Source organism: Silene latifolia, chromosome 4 (assembly GCF_048544455.1).
Source record: "Silene latifolia isolate original U9 population chromosome 4, ASM4854445v1, whole genome shotgun sequence".
In the NCBI taxonomy this organism is placed as follows: domain Eukaryota; kingdom Viridiplantae; phylum Streptophyta; class Magnoliopsida; order Caryophyllales; family Caryophyllaceae; genus Silene; species Silene latifolia.
In genome coordinates, this window is record NC_133529.1 from 77,991,864 (window position 1) to 78,011,774 (window position 19,911).

Consider the following 19,911-nt stretch of genomic DNA (forward strand, 5'->3'; position numbering starts at 1 on the left):
CCCTTTTGCAAGAGAAGGTGAGGAGAACCCAACACAAAATCCAACACAAAATCAACCCACAATGCCTAAGTTTTCATCACATTCCGTACCAACCGAGGAGAACCTACCCAATGGTACTCCCACACCACAACATCTAACCGGAAATTTCATTGCCAAATCCGCATTTATCCAATTAGTCGAAAGAAGCCAATTTGGGGGGATACCTAGTGAAGACCCTCATTCTCATATGGAGACTTTTTGTGACTATTGTGATGCGATTTCTCAAACCGGTGTAATTCAAGACCAAATTCGATGGGTCTTATTTCCTTTTTCTTTAATTGGCACCGCCAAATAATGGTTGAAAGGCCTTGATAAGGCTACTCTCGGAATTGATTGTTGGAAGAAATTGGCTCTAGCTTTCTACAAAAAGTTCTATCCACCGGAAAAGACTAACATGCTAAGAGCTCAAATTACGGGCTTTAAGCAAAGGGATGAAGAATCCTTGTATGAAGCTTGGGAGCGATTCAAGGGAATTTGTCGCTCATGTCCTCATCATGGACTTAGCGAGTGGTTCTTGGTACAACAATTTTGGAACGGTCTTTATGAAGATTCAAGAAATATTCTCAACATGGGATCAAATGGAATGTTCACCGAAGTTGATGACAATCAAACTTGGAACAAGATTGAGGAAATGGCGGTCCATAACTCACAATATAGTAGACCTCGCAAGGCTACTAGAGGAGGAAAGCATGAAGTGGACTCCGTTACTCAATTGGGTGCTCAACTTAGTGCTCACATTGATACAATCAATTTGAAGTTTGAAAAAGCTATGGCTAAACTTGAAGAAGCCTCAAAATCACCAAAGCATCATGTTAATGCCATGACGGCATCTTCATCAATCCCAAGTGGGATATGTGAGAATTGTGGAACTTTGAGACATGACCAAAGTGAATGTAGGGGAACAAATGAACAAGTGAATGCTTTTCAAGCATACAAGAGTGGTACCCCTTACTCCAACTATTACAATGAGAACACTAAATTCCACCCAAATCTCTCATACAAAAGCCAAAATGTTCAAAACCCTCAACCAACATACACCCCACCTCCCATGAGAAACCAAAATCAAAGACCCTTTTACAACCAAAACCAAGGTTACCAAAATCAAACTCCATACAATCAACAAAATGACCAAGGTTTTGATGTTCAAAAAGAGGTCCTCCAAATGCAAAAGAATCAACAAGAGTTTTTCACTTAAATGCAAAAAGATAGTCAAGCAAAGGAAATCACCATCAACAACATCCTAGCTCACACCAAAATGTTGGAAACCCAATTGACTCAACTAGCATCTTCAAGCTCACAAAGACAAAAGGGGCAATTACCACCTCAAAGTAATCCCCCAAGACATGAAATGGTTAGTGCCATTCACTTGAGAAGTGGTACAAGGTATGAAGCACCGAAGAAGCAAGTTGAGGATGAAGTTGTGGAAGCTAGTGATAAAGAAGAAATTGTGCAAAATTCCAAGGATGGAGAACAATCAAAAGAAGAAGTTTCAAAGAAAAATGAAGACAAGGTCAAGGAGAAGGAGCCCATTGTGATTAGACTTCCTTTTCCGAGTCGTCAAGCCAAGCCCAAATTTGATGACCAACTTGGAAAATTTATGGAAATTGTGAAGAATTTGGAAGTCTCGATTCCTTTCACGGAATTAATCAATCACGTGCCGGCCTATGCAAAGTAAATGAAAGACATCCTTACAAAGAAGAAGTCGATCCGGAAGCTTGAGACTATCGCCTTCACTAAGGTGAGTAGTGCAATACTTCAAGGGAGTTCACCTCCAAAACTTAAAGATCCGGGAAGCTTCTCAATACCGTGTACCATTGGCGACACCACGATCATTAAAGCCTTATGTGACCTAGGGGCTAGTGTGAGTGTTATGCCGTACTCGGTGAGTAAAAGGTTAGGGGTGGGAGAGCTTAAATGCACCAATATCACACTCCAAATGGCCGATAGATCGACGAAGACACCATTAGGGATATGGGAAGATGTTCCCGTAAGAGTTGGGAAATTTTTCATCCCAGTGGACTTTGTCATTGTTGACATGGAAGAAGACTCCAACATTCCAATCATTCTAGGAAGACCTTTCTTACACACCGCTGGTGCGGTGATTGATGTAAAGCATGGAGAGCTCACGCTAGAAGTGGGAGATGAGAGCATAACTTTCAATCTTGACAAGACCATGAGAGCTCCCCGTTTGCATGAACCATATTTTATGGTTGATCATTATAGCCGGAAGGATGATAGGAAGAAGTCGGAATTCCAATGGAAGAAGAAAATCGATGATGCTCCATTCAAAGAGCAAGTGAATTGTAACAAAGAGAGGTTGAAAAGCTCACCAAAGTCCAGCAATGAAGAAGATGGCCTCATGGGCCAAGACAAGAAAGTGGGAGAGTTGTCTCTATCAACTCAAGAGATCTTTAGTGACCAAGTAGATGAAGTTTGTGGTCTTTGGGACGATGAATTTGAAGGGATTTTCAATCCCTACATTGGTAATGCTATCGATCAAGACCAATATGAAGGACAACAAGGGCAAAGATCTATTGAAGATCTTTATCATAACAATGAACAAGCTTTTGACTACTTTTTCAAGGTGTTGAGCAACATCAACAACACCTTGGACATGCCCCCATGACATCTCACTAAGGATGAGAGTTTGGTGGAGTCCTCCCTAAACCACCATTTGTAAATATTTCTAACTCCCTAACTCGCATTTTAATTCTTACATTGCATTTTTGTTATTTTTGGATTTTTATGCTTTGATCAAGATAATTATCATTTTTGAGAGAAGTGAGGAAGGGACTAATGATTTTATTGATGTGTAGTGCTTTAGCTTAGTGTGGGGATAGCAATTGCCTATGCTATTCATGCCTTAGTAGTGCCCCTACAATGAGGAACACGGGATTTGAAGAATGAAAAATGACACGGGATATGCAAGTGCACGGATGGAACTGAATCCGGGTAAACCATGGAGAACCCGAGCATCTTCAAGAGAATCCGCTCGTCTTCAGGGAATCCGAGCATCTTTGGCAGAATCCGCCCGTCCTGTTGAACTGAAAAATTGAATTTTTGGGACTGTCGAAGAATCCGAGCGTCCTGGCAGAGAAGACGCTCGTCTTCAGTAATACGCTCGTCTTTGCAAAAAGACGCCCATCTTTTTGCCTGTGTAAAATAAGAAAGCTTGCTGTATCAGAATCCGCCCGTCTTCAGCAAAATCCACTCGTCCTGTAATCAAAGAATCCGAGCGTCTTTGCTGAAAGACGCCCGTCTTTAGGCGAGAAATCCTGAACCCAGATTAGGCAGAATCCGAGCGTCCCGAAGGAAAGACGCCCGTCTTCTCCTGCAGTTTCAAAATTTTCGGGTGTTTTAAATACCCCTCCCACATTCATTTCTTCATTCATTCATTCAAAACACTACCATAAACCCCAGAAACCTCAAAACCCCCATCCTCTCCATCACCAAAACAAGATTTCCTCAACCAAATTCAACAAAATCAAATCCAAACTTCCTTTTAATAACAATTAATCACTCCTCTTCCAACAAAAATCAAACCAAGCACCAAAATCTTCAACCTTTGAGTCGATTTTTGAATTACAAAGGCAAAGCCTTTCATCTTAAAATCGATTTGGGTATACTTGGGAATTGAAGGTTTTCACTCTTTTCTTGGTATTTTCATCAATGGCAAGAACAAAAGGATCAACAAAGGAACCTAAGGCAAATGCACTCTCAACAAGGCAACAATGCCTTCAAGCAAAGAAAGCATCTTTGGCTATGGTGGTTGCTAGTGCGAACTTGGAAGTTCAACAACAAAAAAATCCCCCCTTGGAAGCAACAACATCAACCACTCCAGAAATTGCTCAATTATCAAACTATACGGAGGTAATTTTCATTTCTAACTCCCATAGGGATACATTTGCCAAGTATGCTAGGAAATCCTTTCTACCCACCAAATTCATATGTGAAGATGCCTTGAACAAATTGGGTGTCCTTGAACAAACAAAAGCCTTCTTTGAAGCCATGGGGTTGGGAAAATTGTTTGCTACAAGAGAATTTACATACCCCTCCCTTACCTTGGAATTCTTGAGTTCATTGAAAGTAACTAAGGTAGAGACTAGAGAAAACATCGAGTTCCGCCTTGCCAATGTGAGTAGGCGCATCACCTTTGATGATTTGGGTAAAGCATTAGGTCTTAGTGATACACCTCGTTATTACAAGAAACCCGAAAAGTATGACCCCGCTCCTCTTTGGGAGGCGATTTCCGGGAGGAAATTTGAGAACTTTCATGCTAGTCGCGCTCTATTAGTCCACCATCCGGGCATTAGAGTGTGGCACAAGGTCATCGGGAATACTATCATTACAAGAAAATACACTAACCCCTTTACCAAACTCGATTGTGTTCTACTTGAGTCGGCCTTAAATATTGGAAGGAAATTCACCAAGCCTTACAATTCTCTAAGGCTTTTGGTGGAAAGATGGCTAAATGTTGATTGTGGAAAGCAAGGCACCGCTTTTATTGTAAATGGAGGTCTAGTTACTCTTTTGGCTAAGTACTTTGATCCAAATTTCAACAAGGATAGCAAGTATGTGGCGAAAAAAGGGGGTCATCTCATTGACATGGATGCCATGATTAACAAGTACAAGTGGGTTACCCATAATCCTCTTGACACCAAATATGGATGGCTCACCAATGATGCTATCTTTTACTTTGCCTTCCAAGATATGCCGTTTGAGTGTTCATAGAACAAACTACCTTCTTCCCCTCTCAAAGGAAGCCGAATACATCATCCGTCAACAAAGGGGCGAAATTGAAATGCCCTCCTCCTCTATTGTCACACCACCCTATCCATTCAAGTATCAAGAGTTCAAGCCCGAAGGTGTTGAAGTGGGCAATGACTACATGCCTCTACTTATGCAAGAGATGCACAAACAAGCTTATAAGGATCGGGAAGATGCATACTTAGCCCAATATCCACCCCTCCTTCATTTAGCTAGGCAAGGACTACTTGATCCTTCATGTCCTTTGCCTAGTTGGGCGGATAGGGAAGTCTTCTTTCCAAGTGCATCTAGAGGTGAGATACCGGGTGACGATGAGGTTGTCGGTGATGAGGTTGTTAATGAGGACATTGAAGAAGAGGTAAATGAAGAAGAAGAGGCTAATGAAGAAGAGGATAATGAAGGAAGTGAGCAAGGAAGTGAAGAGGGAAGTGGTGATGAGTCCACTTCTATTGAGGAAGATGATGACAATGATGATATGGTGGAAGACTAGCAAGCTTTAGAGGCTCCTACCCTCTTGAGGTTTGTCTACTTCTTTATTTGTTTTATTTATTTTATCTTGATCATGGTTGGAGAGTCCTAGCAACATGAGTACTAACACCTCGGCCCCATTGAGGTGTTATTATTTTATTGTTCCCACTTTTGAAAATCCAAAATGACAAATTTAGTTTCATGCATTGCATCTTGTGTGCATGAACTACACCCAACTTTAGGACATTAGAAATAATGTCTATCTCGGTTTGGGGAAGTACATGCATACGCAATGGGAGGTAATCTAAATTACGCTCTCCGTCATAAACAAAAAAAACCATGCATCATGTAGCGTAGTATAGTTTAGCTTGCATTTAGTATAGAATTCATGCATCATGTTTGCATGATTTCCCATCATTTTGGCCATTGAGGACAATGCCCATATTAGTGTGGGGATGGGGAATTCTAACTTAACTTTTATTCAAAAAAACCCAAAAAAATCAAAAATTTCGAAAAACCATAAAAATTTAAAAATTTGAAAAACCAAAAACAAGTTCTTTTCCTTTGTAGTGTAGTCATGAATATATTGTTGTATATATTGTGTTTGTTCTATCCTTGTTCACATTGATTGACTACGCCACATCCGAGACATGAGGATCATGAAGACCGCATGGTATGATCTTTCCAATCTCCTTTTTCCTCTTTATGTTAATGACTATGTGGCTCTATTTTGATTGATGCGGTATAACAATGTGAACTTAGGACTTGCATTTAGAATATATGTCATATTAGTTGGTAGAAGCATTTGCATTAGGATGTTTATATGTTAGTTGCATCATGGCATGTAGTTTGCATGTTAGAAAAATTTTGCGAAACCGTCTACTTGGGAAACTTGACAAGTGTATATAGGCCCTAGTAGATGCTTTTTCTTCTTAAGACTTTGCTTGTTAGAATGCTTGTAAAACACCCTAGGATGTGTCATGCTAGTATCCTTTGACCCATGGATTAAGGCCTAGTCAAGAGTACCTTGTGGTGTGATAACTCCTTGGCTACCGTTTATTCCAAGGTGACCCTTGAAACCATGCATCCATCATCCATGTTCTACCACATTTTTGTCATCAAAGGGAATGGGCACAAAAAGAAATCAATTTGAGTTCAATGAAATGAAAAGTGAAAGAAAGTTTGAAAAATGCATCAAATGAAAAGAGGAGCAAAAATAGAACTCCTATGCTTCAAATATAAGCCACCCTCACTACATATGGGGTGACTTTGAAAATATTCAAAAAGAAATGCAAAGAAAAGTTGAAAAGTTGTCAAGTGTTGAATTGCCAAAAATCAAAAGACATGGCAAAAAGAAAGTGTTCTCAAATGTTATATGCCACAAGAAATTGGGGGAAAAAACAAAAACAAAAGCAAACTCCCAAAATGAAACTCAAATATCTATTGATCCCTTTATCCATCGTATCCATTTTTGTGCATGGTAGAGAGGGGACGACCCTTCTTCTTGTCTAGGCAAGAGGGAATTCCGCGATCCTCCAGTGTTTCTAACACCATAGGGAGTCTACTCTTGATAAAAGCATTTAACGATTGAGGACAAAGGTACCCTAGCTTGACACAACTTGGAGGTGATTTATTGGTATCCTTCTAGGCTTAGTAGTTTGAAGAAATTGCATCTATGAAGGAGTGTGTACCCTTGAATTGCTTCCCTTGTAGATAATTTCCGCCACTTAGATGAGGAAAGTGGCTATTCACTTTTGTAGATGCATCCATTATTTGATTTTGTGTGCTTAATGTTTGGATGTGTCGCCATTTTGGCAAGACCCACCTTGCCTTGCAAGAAGGCATCTTACCTCATGGTTGTCTTGTTGTGAGTTGAAGGGGCGGAGTGAGACCCGCTAATTGTCTCATATCGGCTATGTTATTAGATTAGTTTAAATAATGGTCCTAGTCTTTGTCACCTCTTTACTTGGGACGAGCAAAGGTTCGGTTTGGGGATATTTGATGTGACCATAATTAGAGCATATTTAGTCCCCGAATTAGCCTTGTTCCCATGCTTTTTAGTGCATATTTGGGTCATTTATTGTCTTTAGTTCTTTGTTTTGCATATTCTTTGAGGTTTTGTGTCCTTGGTAGGAAAGGAGTGCAAACCTTGCATTTTCATGGCAAAATGAAGCTAAATTGATTGAATTCAATGACCAAGCATCAAGGAGAGATAAGATTAGAAGGCCTTTGTACATACTATAGTAGATGGGCAATGATGAGAAAAGATCCTTGCATCCCCGAGGAAATCCTCAAGGATTTTATGAAGAAAAAGGAAGAAAAGAAGAAGGAACGAAACTGTTTGACAATCCGTGCGGATTGCCCTGAAGACGCCCGTCCATCACCCACAATCCGAGCGTCTTCCTCCACAAGACGCCCGGGCAAAACCTCCAGAAGACGCCCGTCTTCCCCCTCTGGACGCCCGTCCAGAAGCTCCCAAATCCGCCCGTCCCGTGCTTAAGACGCCCGGATTCCCAGACAGTCATTTCGTCTTCTACAACTTCAAGGAAGGATGCGCATCTTTTTCTAAGACCGACGAAAAAGAGACCGGAGTCTCCCTAGAGACCGACGATTCCTCAAGGACTTAATCGTCATTTAAGCCCTTAGTAAACCCTAATTTATGTAACTAATCCCCACTATAAATACCCCATTAGTCTAATTAGAAGAGCATGTTCTTCTTAGCAATCTTTAGTGTAGTTAATATCAATCAAATCTCTCTTTAATCTTGTAATCAACATTTAATCAAGTTTTAATACAAGTTTCATTTGCTTAATCTCTCTCTTGTTCATCCTTTTATTTTGGGTAATTGAAGATTATTTGGGTTATTATTGGGAGATTGACAACCTTCCAATCAAGCATCAAGTACTTCTTTTATTCTTTGCTTTATTATTGGAATCATTAGTAGGTATAATTCTCTTAATCCCTTTTTAATTATTGTTAATTATCTTCATTTATTCATCATGTTTTACTTTGTTGGTATGATTGACAACCTTGCTAGCATGTTCAACATGATAATGAGTGAGTAGTTTCCTTAGCTAGGGTTAATGGGTAATTAGGGGAAACCAACATGGGGATGATTCATGCTTAAATTAATATGTTTTCATAGTTTATTTGCTTGCTTGTTGTGATCTCAACTCATGCACATGTTATGTTTGATGAAATGCGAGCCTATGAATCCTTGCATTTTTTACCCATCACCTATCTTTTCAATGAGACTTGTAAGACATAAACCAACTCAAGTCTCATTAGACCATGCATGTAGTTGAGTAGGGAAGATTAAGTCGACTTGTAGGTGTTGTACAATCTAATCGATTCGGCTCCGGGACCCAAACTTTCCTAGGATTGTAAGATATAAACCAACTCGATCCATCACAACAATAATTGCTTGCTTATAATTTGAGAATATGTTTGTATGATCAATTCCCATGAATCCCCTATGACCCCATGACACCCTAGTGCCTTTTATCAATTGTTTACATCCCTTTTAATTCATCTTGCTTGTTTACTTCCATTGCTAGTTAGTTTAGTGATCTTCTACTTCAAACCCCAAATTGTGACACCTTTAGACACCACTAGTTGCAATAGAAAATCTCATCTCAATTCCCGTCCCTTGGGATCCGACCTTTACTTGCCTCTTTACTAATTGTAGAGTTGTTTGTGAAGTTATAAATTATGTTTTGGTCTAGGTGCTCCTAACGACAAGTACTGAAAACTAAACCCCATCCGGGATCACGACTAGGTACCGAGATCTGGATCGAGCTGCCAATGGCATTACTGATTGGAATTCGCTGGCCCTAGCATTTTATAAGAAATATTTCTCTGCATCGAAGACCAATGCCATTAGAGCTCTGATCACAAGCTTTAAACAGGGTCCTGATGAAGATTTTCATGAGGCATGGGTCCGTTTCAAGAGACTGGTGCGAACTATTCCGCACCATGGGTTTGAGAAATGGTTTCTGTGCAATCAATTCTATAATGGTCTTTATGATGATCAGAGAGCTATCCTGGATGCTGTAGCTAATGGGAGATTTCAAGAAAATAGCGGTGAGACAAAGGGGTGGAAAATCATTGATGACCTGGCCACCCACAAGGCTGAGCATGGGAATTCTAGAGGAAATTAGAAAAGATCAGCTGAATCTCCTGCTGTAGCTGCAATAGAGGCCCTTACTGCGAGATTCGACAAGATAGATTTTGGGGGATCCCAAAAAGGTGGATGTACAAAGTTAACGCAGTTTCAGACGGTCCTTTTACATGCAAAAGATGTGGAGGAGAGGGACATGTTTCGGAGTTTTGTACTAGTTCGAATGAAACATATGCTGCCTTTCAACATTATAGGCAGACTGGTACTTATCCCGATCCCTCTAATGTCCACCCCAATTTGAGGTGGACTAACCAGAATGTCCTTAATCCGGGTCCACCACCGCAGCAGCAGAATTATGTGCCCCCTCATAAGCAGCAGCAGTATCAAAAGCCTCCCTATGTGCCTCAGCAGCAGCAATTTCAAGGTTCTGATATTTCTGAATTGAAAAACATGGTTCAGAATTTGTCGGGTTTGCTTCAAAAGGAGTCTCTAGCTAGAGAGACTTCTACAAAAATGTTGGAGAGTCAAATTGCCCAATTAGCAAGCAAGAGTACAACTAGAGCTCCGGGGCATTTACAGTCGCAGCCGGATCAAAAAGAGACTCTAAATGCGATTACTTTGAGGAGTGGGTCTACCCTTGATGGGCCCGCTATGGTTGAAGATGTTACTGAAAAAGATGAGGCGGTACCGAGTAAGAAGAAGGCTGGAATGAGCAGTAGCAAGAAAAAGACGATCAGCAGGTATATCAGTCGATCGACTGACACACCTGGTCGATCGACCATCTCGCGCAACAGTGAAGATTCTGGTCCTGCGGAAGCCAGTCGATCGACTGACCTACATGGTCGATCGACTGAAGATACTGCTGATGTTGAACCTTTTCGTCCTCCAATGCCAGATAACTTGAGAGACCACTTATTTCGGGGCACGACGACTCTGAAATTATTGAGGCAAGATCCAAATGCTGATGGGTCAGTTCCGATTCCAAAGTATGACCCTATGACGGTTAATGGTTCATTCCTGAGACGGTCTGAAGAAGGTTCGAGCTACAACAAGGACAAAGTAGTGGATTTTCAGCCTAAGTCCACTGATGCTGGTATGAGAGACCTAGAGGAGAGGGCCAAGTTGCTTCTTACAGCCCCGTATCCAGAGAGATTGGTGCCGACAAAGGAACAGGTATCGTTTAACAAATTTAAAAATGTTATTCGTAGTTTAAATGTGCAAGTTCCTTTCTTAGAATTGGTTAATCAAGTGCCTGCTTACATGAAATTTATGAAGCAGCTGTTGTCTTAAAAGAAGTCACTTGATACTGTGCAATCTGTCGCACTAACTGAGGAGTCATGTTCCTACTTGACTCATACTGCACCTCATAAGCTAGCTGACCCTGGTAGCTTTTCTGTTCCTTGTAATATCGGGACCTTCTCAATTGAGAAGGCATTATGTGACCTAGGAGCTAGCATTAGTGTCATGCCATTGAGTCTGGCTAGGAAGTTGGGTTTGACTAAGTTTGCAATCACAAACATGACTGTACAGATGGCTGATCGTTCTGCGGTCCGGCCTATAGGAGTCTTAGAGGACATTCCTGTGCAAATAGGAAATTTTTTTTTCCCAGTTGACTTAGTTGTGTTAGATATGCCCGAGGATGCTCACATCCCTATCATTTTGGGTAGACCATTTCTGCACACTGCTGGTGCAGTTATAGATGTTGGCTCAGGGACATTGACCTTTAAGGTGGGAAAGCAGTCCATTGTTTTTGCCCAGACCTATAAGAAGAAGGATGCCATGTACCCAGTAACTTGCAATGTAGCTAAATCTTATGTTGTGTTGCCTGACATGCTTACCCCTATGCCTATTCCTATTGTGACACCTCCACCCCAGATTGGGAGCAAATTGGAGGAAGATTCTTCTGTTTTGACTGTTGCAGGAGCTGGTTTGGGGAAGGAAGAGCCGCATGTTGCTCCAGTCGTGAAGGAGCCAATCGTTCAAAGAGGCGGTCTAGGATGTCTTAGCTATGGCACAGATGAGGAGCCTGATGAGGAGCCAGTCAAGGTGACGGAGTCCGATTTGGATTTTGACGAGCCAGACGAGGTCATTGATTGGGAAGATGTTAGAGATGTTGATCCGTTGAGTTCTGCGGATATTGGAGTTGTTAAAATCCCCGCTGAGGAGATGAGCACTGTAGAGGCTACCTCTTGTAGCCAGAAGCCGAGCAAGTGGGCCATTCCATGGCCATTCTTGATCAACTATTAGTTGATTAAGACCTTTCTAAAGAGACATTTTATTGCTTTTGTTAGACTTTTTATTGCTTTGGTGTGCGCGAGACTTCGCTTTAATAAGTTTGCTTAGGATTTAAAGACTTTAGACTGTTACTTTGGGTTTTGCGCAATTTTGGGCGCGTTATTATGTGTATTTGCAGGTTCATAGACCATATTAGCTCAATTTATTGAGCTAATTCGAAGAAATAATTTATGATTTCTAGAGTATTGCCGACAGAGGAAGAGCTGAGTACTCTGTCCAGTTACTACGAGAATGAGTTATTTGAGGAGGATCCACCTTCGTCTCCTATTTCTACTTCCTCAGCTGAGACCGTTACATCTCCAGAAATGGCTGAAGAAGCAAGTATAGCCAGTCACTCCGAGCCAAAAGCTGAGAATCTCTATAAGGGATTCGCCTTGCCAGCCGGGACAGAAAGAAAATTCGAAGCAAAACCGTCCTACATCAACTTGGTTGAGAGAAACCAATTTGGGGGAGCTGCGAGTGAAGATACAGCTAAACATATGGAGATATTCATTAACTATTGTTGTTCCATACCCCCACCAACAGGTGTGACCCTGGACCAGGTAAAAGAGACGATGTTTATATTCTCACTCCGTGATGCTGCTAGGGAGTGGTACCGAGATCTGGATCGAGCTGCCAATGGGATTACTGATTGGAATTCGCTGGCCCTAGAATTTTATAAGAAATATTTCTCTGCATCGAAGACCAATGCGATTAGAGCTCAGATCACAAGCTTTAAACAGGGTCCTGATGAAGATTTTCATGAGGCATGGGTCCGTTTCAAGAGACTGGTGCGAACTATTCCGCACCATGGGTTTGAGAAATGGTTTCTGTGCAATCAATTCTATAATGGTCTTTATGATGATCAGAGAGCTATCCTGGATGCTGCAGCTAATGGGAGATTTCAAGAAAATAGCGGTGAGACAAAGGGGTGGAAAATCATTGATGACCTGGCCACCCACAAGGCTGAGCATGGGAATTCTAGAGGAAATCAGAAAAGATCAGCTGAATCTCCTGCTGTAGCTGCAATAGAGGCCCTTACTGCGAGATTCGACAAGATAGATTTTGGGGGATCCCAAAAAGGTGGGATGTACAAAGTTAACGCAGTTTCAGACGGTCCTTTTACATGCAAAAGATGTGGAGGAGAGGGACATGTTTCGGAGTTTTGTACTAGTTCGAATGAAACATGTGCTGCCTTTCAACATTATAGGCAGACTGGTACTTATCCCGATCCCTCTAATGTCCACCCCAATTTGAGGTGGACTAACCAAAATGTCCTTAATCCGGGTCCACCACGCGCAGAGCAGCAAAATTATGTGCCCCCTCATAAGCAGCAGCAGTATCAAAAGCCTCCTATGTGCCTCAAAGCGAGCAATTTCAAGGTTCTGATATTTCTGAATTGAAAAACATGGTTCAGAATTTGTCGGGTTTGCTGCAAAAGGAGTCTCTAGCTAGAGAGACTTATACAAAAATGTTGGAGAGTCAAATTGCCCAATTGGCAAGCAAGAGTGCAACTAGAGCTCCGGGGCATTTACCGTCACAGCCGGATCAAAAAGAGACTCTAAATGCGATTACTTTGAGGAGTGGGTCTACCCTTGATGGGCCCGCTATGGTTGAAGATGTTACTGAAAAAGAATTCTGCGGAAATCGAGCCGAATCCGTCCCCGAGTGCTTGGCATAGGATTTGACATGAAGTAGTGACTCGAGAGATGAACTTGGTGCGCGTTTCAAGGCCTAAAAGATAGCAAAAGCATGGTTGCGTACAAAGTGCAAAGCTTAAACAAGCGAAGAAGTGCTTCTCGACATTACAGCGTTATTCAGATGGCTATATCTCGAGTTTTAGAGCAGATAATCGACGGATTCCACTTGGAGGTGAACACTTATCCTCTTAGCTTTCCAACGCCGCATAGAACGCCTGATTTGACCAAGTAACGAAGAAATGGCAGCTGTTTTAAGATCGGTGCGCGCTGCAGGAATCGTCAGAATGCATTACTGTACAACACCCTTGGTCGATCGACCGGTCTCAGTGGTCGATTGACCACCCCAAGACTCTGACGCGTAAATTAAAATTAGAATTCCGAAGCCCACTTGTAATTAGGTTTAGGAATAAGTTACGAGACTTCTCTATAAAAACAAAACATCATTCATCAGTTTGGAGAAGGTCTCTCTCGCATGAGAGAAGAACGGTAGATTAGTTTACAATAATTGGATACTTTACATTCATAGTTTTAGCGTTCTTAATAAAGTTCATTGCTTCCGGATCTTATTTATCTTTCCTAGTCTTCGGTAATTCTTGTTCTTTAATTTACAGTTTACCTTTATTTGCTTTATTTAGTCTAGAAATTGCTAGTTAGATCCCGAAACCTTGATTGCGTTATTGCGTTATTATTGCTTAATAATTTTAATCATGTTTTCCTTTATAGTTTCCATCAAATTCATTGTTGTTATTATCATTCACATGAGTAGCTAAGTACCCTTTGCTAAGATGTAGGGGAGCTATAGCGTAGATGGCGCAGAACAGGTGACCCCGAATTAGGGCATGGTCGATCGACTGGCTTAACTGGTCGATCGACTATGTCGTGTGGTCGGTCGACTGAGGTAGTTGGTCGATCAACTAGACCCGTGTCTGATTAGCATCGTTTGATTCGTTAAGTGCAATATTTAACAATGAGCTCCTCATCAAGGGTCAGTTTCGATTCCAAAGTATGACCGTATGACGGTTAATGGTTCATTCCTGAGACGGTCTGAAGAAGGTTCGAGCTACAACAAGGACAAAGTAGTGGATTTTCAGCCTAAGTCCACTGATGCCGGTATGAGAGACCGAGAGGAGACTTTTTAGATGCTTAGTTTTGACCAACCCGTAGATCGAGAGATAGGGGAGGGCATTAATTAATGAATTAAGACGACTAAATTGCTAAGATCGAAAGATAAGTAATTTAGGCTTTAGGAATCATTTTTCAGGACGAGAGCTAGTATTAGTGAGACCTAGGGACTAGTAGCATAGGCCGAAAGGAGCTACTAGTTAACTTGGACCGAGAGGACATGTTATGCCCATCCTACATGACTGTATTTCGGACTTACCTAGGATTATGTGCCATCATAGCTATAGTGAACCGACCGTCTGAGCTCCTTTTTATCATTTGTTTACACCTATTTTTATTACTTGCTTATTTATTTTTGCATTTAGACTTAGTTATAATTCAATCAAACACCCTCATCACTTATAGACTAAATAAAGGGAACTAATAATTCCCTACCTCCCTGTGGTTCGACCCTGCTTACCGCTAACTTCTGTTAGTAGTAAATAGGTTTATAAATTTTATTTTTGATACAAAACGACGGTATCAAATTTTGGCGCCGTTGCCGGGGAGGCAATTGTTTAAATTTTTAGTTGTTTTATTTTAGTCTTTTTCTTAGTTTAAGGGACATCTGTTCCTTAAACTCTTCTCATATTCTACTTGTAGTTTCCTCTTATGCGCAGGTCACAGGGTGGTGAATTACGACCGTTAGATCCTGAGATCGAAAGGACTTTGCGTGAGTTGAGACGATCATCTAGAGTATTGCCGACAGAGGAAGAGCTGAGTACTCTGTCCAGTTACTACGAGAACGAGTTATTTGAGGAGGATCCACCTTCGTCCCCTATTTCTACTTCCTCAGCTGAGACCGTTACATCTCCAGAAATGGCTGAAGAAGCAAGTATAGCCAGTCAATCCGAGCCAAAAGCTGAGAATCTCTATAAGGGATTCGCCTTGCCAGCCGGGACGGAAAGAAAATTCGAAGCAAAACCGTCCTACATCAACTTGGTTGAGAGAAACCAATTTGGGGGAGCTGCGAGTGAAGATGCAGCTAAACATATGGAGATATTCATTGACTATTGTTGTTCCATACCCCCACCAGCAGGTGTGACCCCGGACCAGGTAAAAGAGACGATGTTTATATTCTCACCCGTGATCTTTGCTAGGGAGTGGTACCGAGATCTGGATCGAGCGCCAATGGGATTACCGATTGGAATTATTTTGGCCCTAGCATTTTATAAGAAATATTTCTCTACATCGAAGACCAATGCGATTAGAGCTCAGATCACAAGCTTTAAACAGGGTCCTGATGAAGATTTTCATGAGGCATGGGTCCGTTTCAAGAGACTGGTGCTAACAATTCCGCACCATGGGTTTGAGAAATGGTTTCTGTGCAATCAATTCTATAATGGTCTTTATGATGATCAGAGAGCTATCCTGGATGCTGCAGCTAATGGGAGATTTCAAGAAAATAGCGGTGAGACAAAGGGGTGGAAAATCATTGATGACCTGGCCACCCACAAGGCTGAGCATGGGAATTCTAGAGGAAATCGAGAGAAGATCGGTGAATCTCTGCTGTAGCATTTTGCAATAGAGGCCCATGCGAGATTCGACAAGATAGATTTTGGGGGATCCCAAAAAGGTGGGATGTACAAAGTTAACGCAGATTTCGGGCGGTCCTTTTACATGCAAAAGATGTGGAGGAGAGGGACATGTTTCGGAGTTTTGTACTAGTTCGAATGAAACATGTGCCGCCTTTCAACATTATAAAAGAGGCCCGGTACTTATCCCGATCCCTCTAATGTCCACCCCAATTTGAGGTGGACTAACCCGAATGTCCTTAATCCGGGTCCACCACCGCAGCAGCAGCAGAATTATGTGCCCCCTCATAAGCAGCAGCAGTATCAAAAGCCTCCCTATGTGCCTCAGCAGTAGCAATTTCAAGGTTCTGATATTTCTGAATTGAAAAACATGGTTAGAATTTGTCGGGTTTCTTTGCCAAAAAGGAGTCTCTAGCTAGAGAGACTTCTACAAAAATGTTGGAGAGTCAAATTGCCCAATTGGCAAGCAAGAGTGCAACTAGAGCTCCGGGGCATTTACCGTCGCAGCCGGATCAAAAAGAGACTCTAAATGCGATTACTTTGAGGAGTGGGTCTACCCTTGATGGGCCCGCTATGGTTGAAGATGTTACTGAAAAAGATGAGGCGGAACCGAGTAAGAAGAAGGCTGTAATGAACAGTAGCAAGAAAAAGACGATCAGCAGGTATATCAGTCGATCGACTGACACACCTGATCGATCGACCATCTCGCGCAACAGTGAAGCTTCTGGTCCTGCGGAAGCCAGTCGATCGACTGACCTACATGGTCAATCGACTGAAGATACTGCTGATGTTGAACCTTTTCGTCCTCCAATGCCAGATAACTTGAGAGACCACTTATTTCGGGACACGACGACTCCGAAATTATTGAGGCAAGATCCAAACGCTGATGGGTCAGTTCCGATTCCAAAGTATGACCCTATGACGGTTAATGGTTCATTCCTGAGACGGTCTGAAGAAGGTTCGAGCTACAACAAGGACAAAGTAGTGGATTTTCAGCCTAAGTCCACTGATGCCGATATGAGAGACCTAGAGGAGAGGGCCAAGTTGCTTCTTACAGCCCCGTATCCAGAGAGATTGGTGCCGACAAAGGAACAGGTATCGTTTAACAAATTTGAAAATGTTATTCGTAGTTTAAATGTGCAAGTTCCTTTCTTAGAATTGGTTAATCAAGTGCCTGCTTACATGAAATTTATGAAGCAGCTGTTGTCTAAAAAGAAGTCACTTGATACTGTGCAATCTGTCGCACTAACTGAGGAGTCATGTTCCTACTTGACTCATACTGCACCTCATAAGCTAGCTGACCCTGGTAGCTTTTCTGTTCCTTGTAATATCGGGACCTTCTCAATTGAGAAGGCATTATGTGACCTAGGAGCTAGCATTAGTGTCATGCCATTGAGTCTGGCTAGGAAGTTGGGTTTGACTAAGTTTGCAATCACAAACATGACTGTACAGATGGTTGATCGTTCTGCGGTCCAGCCTATAGGAGTCTTAGAGGACATTCCTGTGCAAATAGGAAAGTTTTTTTTCCCAGTTGACTTCGTTGTGTTAGATATGCCCGAGGATGCTCACATCCCTATCATTTTGGGTAGACCATTTCTGCACACTGCTGGTGCAGTTATAGATGTTGGCTCAGGGACATTGACCTTTAAGGTGGGAAAGCAGTCCATTGTTTTTGCCCAGACCTATAAGAAGAAGGATGCCATGTACCCAGTAACTTGCAATGTAGCTAAATCTTATGTTGTGTTTCCTGACATGCTTACCCCTATGCCTATTCCTGTTGTGACACCTTCGCCCCAAATTGGGAGAAAATTGGAGGAAGATTCTTCTGTTTTAACTGTTGCAGGAGCTGGTTTGGGGAAGGAAGAGCCGCATGTTGCTCCAGTCGTGAAGGAGCCAATCGTTCAAAGAGGCGGTCTAGGATGTCTTAGCTATGGCACATATGAGGAGCCTGATGAGGAGCCAGTCAAGGTGACGGAGTCCGATTTGGATTTTGACGAGCCAGACGAGGTCATTGATTGGGAAGATGTTAGAGATGTTGATCCGTTGAGTTCTGCGGATATTGGAGTTGTTAAAAGCCCCGCTGAGGAGATGAGCACTGTAGAGGCTTCCTCTTGTAGCCAGAAGCCGAGCAAGTGGGCCATTCCGTGGCCATTCTTGATCAACTATTAGTTGATTAAGACCTTTCTAAAGAGACATTTTATTGCTTTTGTTAGACTTTTTATTGCTTTGGTGTGCGCGAGACTTCGCTTTAATAAGTTTGCTTAGGATTTAAAGATTTTAGACTGTTACTTTGGGTTTTGCGCAATTTTGGGCGCGTTATTATGTGTATTTGCAGGTTCATAGACCATATTAGCTCAATTTATTGAGCTAATTCGAAAAAATCAGAAACTTACAGCAGGTATCTCAGTCGATCGGCTGGCTTGTGTGGTCGATCGACTAAGCTGCGACTCCAGGGGCTTCTGTCCTTGTCACCCTGGTCGATCGACTGGCTGTTATGGTCGATCGACCGCTTCCCGCTGCTGTACCTATTCACGACCATTCCCCTGCTGTGTTTGGTCGATTTGCGGAGTTGAGGGAGTCTTTTCTCCACTTTATTATCCGATTCATTTCTGTTTTCTTCTGTTTTCTTATTTTGCACATAATTTTGCGTTTCGTAAATTGCTTTCTCGGAATTACGTGCGGTACTTTTGTTTCTTTTCAGGTACTTATGGTAGCACTGTTGGCTACTGATATCTCCTAGCTCACGCTGGTTTGGGGAGGTTTCCTTCTGCGCTTAAAGTCTTGTGAGTTTCCGAGTCCTTCTTTTATGTCAATTTTAGTTATAATAACGCAAATTCCCGTTTCCCTTTTATTTCATTACATGATTTTGCACAATGAGGACATTGTGTGATTTGGTTTGGGGAAGGGTTTTGCATTGCATTCACATGTTTTATTGCATTTCTGTTTCACGTTTATTGCACTTCAGTTCGCATTGTTTATTTCATTTCCTATATATATACAGAAAATCCAAAAAAATTGAAAAATTTCAAAAATTCAAAATAAAATGCACGTTTATTTTAGCATGTAGGTCGAGTCGGAACGGTAGTATTTCAATGATGACATTGCATTTTCATCTGTTTATGCCTAAGCCTTGCTAATTGACATGTTATTAGTAGAATCATATGCATAGTCTACGAGTTTTCGTTAAATATCTTGCTGAACCTTAGACTTGACTTAGATTTTTGGCAAACTACATCATTTTCTGAGATTTAGAGCCTATAACTGGTGTCATTCATGACCAGTTTATTTAGGATGTGAGTAGTTACTCCTTATAAGACATGTTACATCAATATGCATAAATATGAACTTAATTTGCTTAATACCAGTATGCATTCGGTTTGTGGTTTGTTGACACATGTGGTAGAGGTCCCCTTTTCTCATTTTACCCATAAGCCTCACATAGCCAAATTGCCTTTTTGTCCCATAAGCTACATACCATTATTTAGCCTACCCCATCCGAGCTAGTATTGGTGGTTGTGGGAATGTGTTTATTGCATTTTGGTTATATTGCTCTTTATGAGAAGGTTGGTGGAATGTTGGAAGGAGGAAGGAAAGAAAAAATAGAATTGAAAAAAGAAGAAAAAAAAAATGAAAAGCAAGTAGAAAAGAAGAAAGAAAGAAAAAAAAAGGAAAAAAAAATCAAAATCGCATAATTCAAAGTCTTTATCAAATGGCGATTTTTGCTCCCATGTTGTATTTGTATCTTATGGGGAGTTGATTAATTATTGGAGGTTGTGAGATTAGTGCTAATATTTAGCACCGTTTTGTGTCGATTGACCTTGAGCAAGAAGTTGGATGTTGTTATAAT

The 19,911-nt window shown here is 41.5% G+C and overlaps 1 non-coding gene across 1 annotated transcript; it reads right to left on the reverse strand.

The window, feature by feature from the left end:
* Positions 1-433: 433 nt before the first annotated feature.
* Positions 434-540, reverse strand: LOC141654153 (small nucleolar RNA R71). The gene has a single exon (XR_012547719.1). It is a non-coding gene; the product is annotated as a small nucleolar RNA R71 (small nucleolar RNA).
* Between the last annotated feature and the right edge of the window lie 19,371 nt (positions 541-19,911).